Here is a 7,806-nt window from a genome sequence, read left to right on the forward strand (position 1 = left end):
AATCGAGCATATGAAGATGCTATTTTGAGCAATACATTATCATTGGATTTAACCATCCAATTGTAGTTAGTGTGACTCCCAGTTTTTGATTGAGCAATGAGCTCTAGGCAGCTAGCCTTTCTGCATGTGCAGACTCCATATTGTACACACATACTATCTGCAATAGTATCATCTAATTGTGGGTAAGGCTTCCCACTGTGGTTTTTTCCCTTACAGGGTTTCCACATACAAATATTTGTGCTATGTGTTGTGGATGTTATTGTCTTTTTGTTTCATGCATTAGTCTTTACCAGTACTGCAATTTACTGATAAAACTGTCTACCGACATAAAGTTTGGTTTACCGACGTTAAGCATTAAGTTTTGGTTAAGTTAATTTTGGTTTTGAATTTATTGGACAAATAATTCAACCCCCCCTCTCAATTGTCTCTGAGACCTAACAATTGGTATCAGATCCAAGTTCTCTTTTTGCAGAAGTTTAACAGCTTGAGGAGATTCAATGTCTTCTAACTATTTCAGAAAGGACAGTCCTAAACTTGATGGAACCAACTATGGCATATGGAAGATCAAGATGGAGAAACATTTGAATTGCATTGGAAAGGACATATGGGATGTTACAAAGAATGGTTATACTGCTCCTACTCAAGGTCAGCCTAATCCACCAACCTTGGCTAAAGATGAGGAAAATGATTGCAAAGCAAGAGAAGCACTTTTGAGCGCATTGTCAGATCAGCAAATCATGGGATTATCAGATAGATCTACTGCTAAAGCTATTTGGGACAAATTGGAAACATCGAATGAAAGTGATACCATAGTCAAAATTGCAAAACTTGAATTTTTCCAGGTCAGGTATGAAAATCTGAAAATGGAAGAAGATGAAAGAATTTCTGCTTTTATGGAAAGAGTAAATGAAATTGTTTTGGGTATATAATGATGTGGAGGAACCTTAAGTGAAGATGAGATTGTTTCTAAAGTTTTAAGAGCTTTTCCACCAGCATATAAAATGAAAGTTACTACTATAAATGAATTGAGAACAATGCCTAATGCATCAGTATCTAGAGACAATTTGGTTGGAAAACTTTCAGCTTTTGAACTTGAGGAATTTGGTCATGTTGCTACTATTAAGACATGTCTAGCTTTCAAGGTATCATCATCATTTGCAACATCATCATCATCATCTGAGAAATCTGATTGGAAAGCCTTTTATGCAAGAGAACTTGAAGAAATTAGAAAGGAGAATGAAGAACTGGAAGAACTTGAAGCACTATTTGCAAGGAAAATGCCTAAAGGTCCAGTTGGAAGTAAGTATGAAGGTAAAGCACCCTGTAAATCTTTCAACTGCAATAAATTGGTTATATGGCTTCTAGGTGTCCTGATAGACATGCAAGATTGAGAGAAGAAGCTAAAAGAACATATAAGCCTAACCTTGATTATCAGAGATACAAGTTTAAGAAGAATAGAGACAAATCTTGTTACTATGTTGATGGAGTTACTGATGATTTTGATGAGGATCCGACAAAAAATGGATGGACTTTTTTTGCTATAATAGAAGATCAACCGACACCTACTGTTTAACTAGTAGAGTAGGCCCTAGCAGCTAAAATTGAAGATAAGGATGAATGGATCATTGATTCTGGATGTTCACATCACATGACTGGTGAAAAGAGTAAATTCTTAACCTTTCACGAATACAATGGAGGTCTAGTAAGATTTGGAGATGATAAAGCTTGTTTGATCAAAGGAAAAGGAACTATATATTTTGATGGTAAGAATAATACTGATAATGTTCACTATGTTGAAGGTCTGAAGCATAATATTTTGAGTGTTGGTCAATTAGTTGAGAAAGGATTTCAATTACAATTCAAGAATGGTAAATGCAAAATCTTAAATAGAACTGGTTTAGAAATTGCAATTGGTAATCAGACTAGAGGTAATACCTTTCATTTGAATAGCAATGAGAAATCATGTTTTATTGCACATATTGATGAATGTTGGTTATGGCATAAGAGACTTTGTCATGTAAATTTTCATTGCATTGTGAAAATAAGTACAACTAAGGCAGTAAGAGATTTACCTAAGATTGTTAAACCTCACAATCCAGTATGTAAGGAATGACAATTTGGAAAGCAAGTTAGAGAAACTTTCAAGAGTATTCCAGAGAAATCTAATAATGTTCTTGATTTAATTCATACTGATTTATGTGGTCCATCGAGAACTAGAAGTATACAAGGAGATAGGTATTTCATGCTAATCATTGATGACTATTCTAGAATGTGTTGGGTTACTTTTCTCAAGGAGAAATCTGAAGCATTTGGGATATTCAAACTATTCAAGGTAATGGTAGAGAATGAAACTGACAAGAAAATCAAATGTTTGAGATCGTATCAAGGAGGTGAATTCACATCTAAGGAATTTAATACAATCTGTGAAGCGAATGGGATCAGAAGACAGTTATCACCACCCCAGACACCCCAGCAGAATGGAGTCATGGAAAGGAAAAATAGAACTATCTTAGATGCAGCTAGAAGCATGATATCAGAAGCAAACCTACCTCATATATATTGGAGAGAAGTAGTCAATATAGTAGTTTATACATTCAACAAAGTTCACTTCAAAGGTGAAACCAGTAAGACCCCTCATGAACTATGATTTGGTAATAATCCTACTCTTAAATATTCAGAATATTTGGAAGTAAATGTTATATTAGAAGAGATGAGTATAATAGAAAATTTGATCCTAGAAGTGATGAAGGAATATTTCTTGGTTATTCATCTAAGAGAAAGGCATATAGATGTTTTAACAAGAGATTGCAGAAAATTGTTGAAAGTGCAAGTGTGAAGATTGATGAACAGTTTAGAGGAAACTCAAGGTACATGGACTTTGAATTGGCAATAGAAATAACCACAAATGAACCTACTATGAGTTTATTGGTACAGAATGTTGATCCAGTTACACCAGCATCATGTGAGGATTCAACAGTCACTGAAGAACAACAACAAGTAAAAACACCCTGGTATATGCGAATAAGGTATATGCAAAAATAAGCAGAGTTATACACGCAGACATCATTTGAAGATTAAAGGAAGGTTTTGAGAAGATAATCAGAGCTTAACCGATACTGAATCTAGCATATGAGGATGCTATTTTGAGTAGTACATTATCATTGGATTTAACCATCCAATTGTAGTCAGTGTGACTCCCATTTTGTGATTGAGCAGTGAGCTCTAGGTAGTTGGCCTTTTTGCATGTGCAGACTCCATATTGTACACACATACTATCTGCAGTAGTATCATCTGATTGTGGGTAAGGCTTCCCACCATGGTTTTTCCCCTTACAAGGTTTCCACATACAAATATTTGTGTTATGTGTTGTGGATGTTATTGTCTTTATGTTTCATGTATTAATCTTTACTGGTACTATAATTAACTGATAAAACTATCTACCAGCATAAAGTTTGGTTTACCGGCATTAAGCATTAAGTTTTGGTTAAGTTAATTTTGGTTTGAATTTATTGGACAATTGATTCACCCCCCCCCCTCTCAGTTGTCTTCGGGACCTAACACATATGACCCCTTAGGACACAATATGGGGTTGTTAAGGGTCATAGTGTTGTGAGGGGTCATGTTGCATCCTATGACCCCTTAGGACACAATATGGGGTTGTTAAGGGTCATAGTGTTGTAAGGGTTCATATTGTGTCCTAGGACCCCTTAGGACACCATATGACCCCTTAGGATACAATATGTTGTTTTTATGGGTCGTATGGTGTCCTATCACCCTTTAGGACACCATATGACCCCTCAAGACATAATATGGTGTCGTTATGGGTGGTATGGTGTCCTAAGGGGTCATATGGTGTCCCATCACCCCTTAGGACACCCTATGACCCCTTAGGACACAATATGGTATCATTATGGGTCATATGGTATCTTAAGGGGTCATATGGTGTTCTATGACCCCTTAGGTGTTGTTAGGGATCATATTGTGTCTTAATGGCTCATATGGTGTTTTATGACCCCTTAAGACACAATATGACCCCTTAGGACACCTTATATTGTCATTATGGGTTGTATGGTGTCCTAAGCGGTCATATGATGTCCTAAGGGGTCATAAGACACCCAATGACTACTTAGGACACCATACAACCCTTAATCAGACCATATGGTTTCCTAAGGGGTCTTATAGTGTCCTAAGGGGTCATAGGACACCATATAACCCCTTGGGACACAATGTAAACCCTAACAACACGTAAGGGGTTATATGGTGTCCAAAGGGGTCATGGGACACGATATCACCCGTTAGGACACCATATGACCCCTTAGGACACCATATGACAGATAAACATGGTGTCCTAATGGGTCATCTGGTTGTATGGTGTCCTAAGGGGTCATATGGTGTCCTATGACCACTTAGGACACCATAGTGTGTTGTTATGGGTCCTATGGTAACCTAAGAGGTCATATGGTGTCCTATGACCCCTGAGGACACCATATGTCCCCTTAGGTATCATTAGGGGTCATATCATGTCCTAATGGGTCATATGGTGTCCTATGACCCCTTAGGACCTAGATAGAGGATAGAGTGAGGAAGAAACCAAGGGAAAGAGGTGAGAGAGGGAATTAGATAGGTGTAAGGATGGAGAGGGAGATAGCTCGAGGGATAGGGGAATAAGGGAATTGTGATAGCTAGAGAGGGGAGGAACAAAGAAGAGTATGTATATATAAGAATGAAGAGCCCAAGAAGAGGTAAGGTGAGAGAGAGAATATGAGATCTAGTTCATAGAGAGAGATGGAACTATGAAGGAAGGGAGATAAAGAAGGGAGAGGTGAGATGGGGGGATAGAGATGTAAACATAAAGGAAAAGACATATTTGTGGATGAAGAACATAGACAAGAAGAGAGGTGAGAGGCATAGGTGAGAGATTATGGAGGATGAGGGGGATATAGAGGTAAACACTAAGGGAATAAGATACTTGGGGATAAAAGACATAAAGGGGAAGGGAGGTGAGAGGCTAGAGGGGAGAGAGAGGTGGGAGACTTGGGGATAAAGGAAATAGAGGTGAAGGGAGGTGAGAGGTCTAGAGGGGAGGGAGAGGAGAGATGGGGGTCTAAGGAGGGTGGGGGTGATAGAGAGGTAAACATGAATGGAATGAGATACTTAGGGATAAAGGACATAGAGGGGAAGGGAGGTGAGAAGATCAAAGGGGAGAGAGAGGTGAGATGGGGGTTTAAGGAGGATGGGGGGGATAGAGAGGTAAACATGAAGAAAGCAGGAGAGAGACTGAGGGAAAGAGGTGAGAGAGGGAATGAGATGGGTGTAAGGATGGAGAGGGAGATATAGAGGGATAGGGGAATAAGGGAATTGTGAGAGCTAGAGAGGGGAGGGACAAAGAAGAGGAGGGATATAAGAATGAAGGGATATAAGAGGTGAGGGGAGAGAGAATAAGAGATATGGTTCATAGAGAGATATGGAACTACGAGTGAAGGTAAATAAAGGTGGGTAATGGGATATGTCTCATAATAGAGGAGGGTAATGGGACATGGATGAATATGGATACCTTGAGAGCTCATTGTGAGATGGATAGATGTGGATACCTTGACAGGTGGAGAGCAAGGAGAGAGAGGCCATAATTAAGAGAGGGGAGTGAGATATAAAATGAGAGACAAAGGAACAAAGAGAGAGGGAAGGAGGGGTAGATGGTTCTTTTTTGAGATACTTAGAGATGGTAAAGGTAGATATAGGTGAGGGGGAGAGTTCACAAAGCAAGAAAGAGGGGCAAGTACTTGTAGGGTGAGAATTGGAGAGGGAGAGAGAAATATACAGAAGGGAAATAGAGGTAATTTACCTAATGAGGGATTGATAAGAGACACAATAGGTATAAACAGATATAAAAGCAGAGAGAGATAGCTAATGGGACATTGTTTCAACTAAACATTGTTTCTATGTACACATCTAGTGCTCTCCCTATTTTGCGCACACCAAATGGGAAAGCCCATTGATCACATTTGGCGCACACCAAATAGGGAGAGCGCCATATTTGGTGTGCGCCAAATGGCCTGCTTTGGGAAACACCAAACCTATAGGTTGAATTTACCTTGGGCATCCAACCCAAAGGTTTGGACGATCATTTCAGGCTAGAGACATGTTTTTATCAAGAACATTGAAAATTTTGACATATTTTTGGTCGTGCTCTCTATCAGGTTTGCACGTGTTTCAATGAAGTTAAAAAATATACCATAGTAAACTTGAAGTCCCTGTTAGCTATCCAACAATGTAATTTATTTCAAATTTTGATTTCGTTAAGTCTTTCCTCTATAATTTCTTTTGTCAGTGTGTCTGTTTTTTGTCAAAAACCAACATGCACTATTTTAGGTATAGATTTTTACACATTCATCAAATTTTGAAAAAACTTACATTTTTAGAAACTAGACTCCATTATACACAATTAAAAAAAAAAGTTTTGATTTTTGATTAGTTTTCAATGATTTTAGGGGGCAACACGCTCAAAGTTCTATTTTTCAAGACACGTCCACTTGGAAAATTAGGAAAAAGTCATATACTCATTAAAAATTTAGATGAAAAATCTGGCATAAACTACAAGGTGTTAGCTAATTTCTCATTGAAGCGATTTTAAAAATTCAAAAAAAAGTTAACATTTATGGGGGGCACAACAAATGCTATATTATGTTTTTTGCATAAAAATAGGACCACTTTTTGTGGCCCCCCTTTTTGAAGCCCTTAAACTCCACCATTTTCAAAATAAATTACTAGTTTAGAAAGAAGACTCGTAGCACTCCAACTCCTGTTCTTGTTGCATCTTGAAATTTGTTGTGTAATTAGGTTCAATTTGTCATTAAAGTTTAGACTTTGCTGAGTTCAGAAAAAAAGTGGCATCTTAAGACCCCCTTTTGGTACCACAACTTGGTGCATATACCCATAAGGAGTAACCTTGATGGAGGATTTCTAAATCCAATCTAATGGATCACCCGGTTAGAGGATTTGAACAATAAAGCTTGTTAGAGCTTACCCGGTTAGGGGATTTGACTATTGCAGTGATTAGAAAACAACAGGTGATGTGATCTAGTAGTAGCACAAATTACTTGTATAGATCCTCTTCTATGCACTTAACTCCTCTTTACCAACATACTCTACGACTTAACACTTCTGCCTTACACATAGCATATCACTTTCACCCATGCAAAATAATTCATTGTGATGTCAATATATAGACATTTTAGATTTTATGTTGGCCTCTAGAAATCATAACACAATTACCTAGGTGCAGTGTATCTGGTCAAGTGATCATAAATCATCACCAAAATACCACCAAATCTTATTGGTAAGGATAACTTATCATGACTTGTGATAACTCATCACATTATCAGTGAATACTAGTTGGAACAATTAGTATGAGTTGGAGTTAAACATATAAATCATTATCCTTGACGCTCGTGTGATAATCTCTACTCGATCTTCATGTTGTTGTCGAGTTATGTATATCCACTGGTTGTCTCTATGTTAGATACCAGTTGTCACCAAGTACCAATTAGAAATAAACCTCTAGTATACCGATTGTAGTATAAACAACTTTGAAGTTACACCAGTAGACAATATGAACATATGTGTGTGTATGTGTTTCATCAATGACAACATATGATGAATTCATTACAATCATCATCAAGCGAACAATCTCCCCCTTTGGCATTGATGGAAACACTTAGAAAATTTTCAGTAATATCGCTAAGTGTATTTACATAAAAAAATTATACACATATACACATACTCCCCCTTACTACATACATCATACAA

This window comes from Cryptomeria japonica, chromosome 3 (assembly GCF_030272615.1).
Source record: "Cryptomeria japonica chromosome 3, Sugi_1.0, whole genome shotgun sequence".
In the NCBI taxonomy this organism is placed as follows: domain Eukaryota; kingdom Viridiplantae; phylum Streptophyta; class Pinopsida; order Cupressales; family Cupressaceae; genus Cryptomeria; species Cryptomeria japonica.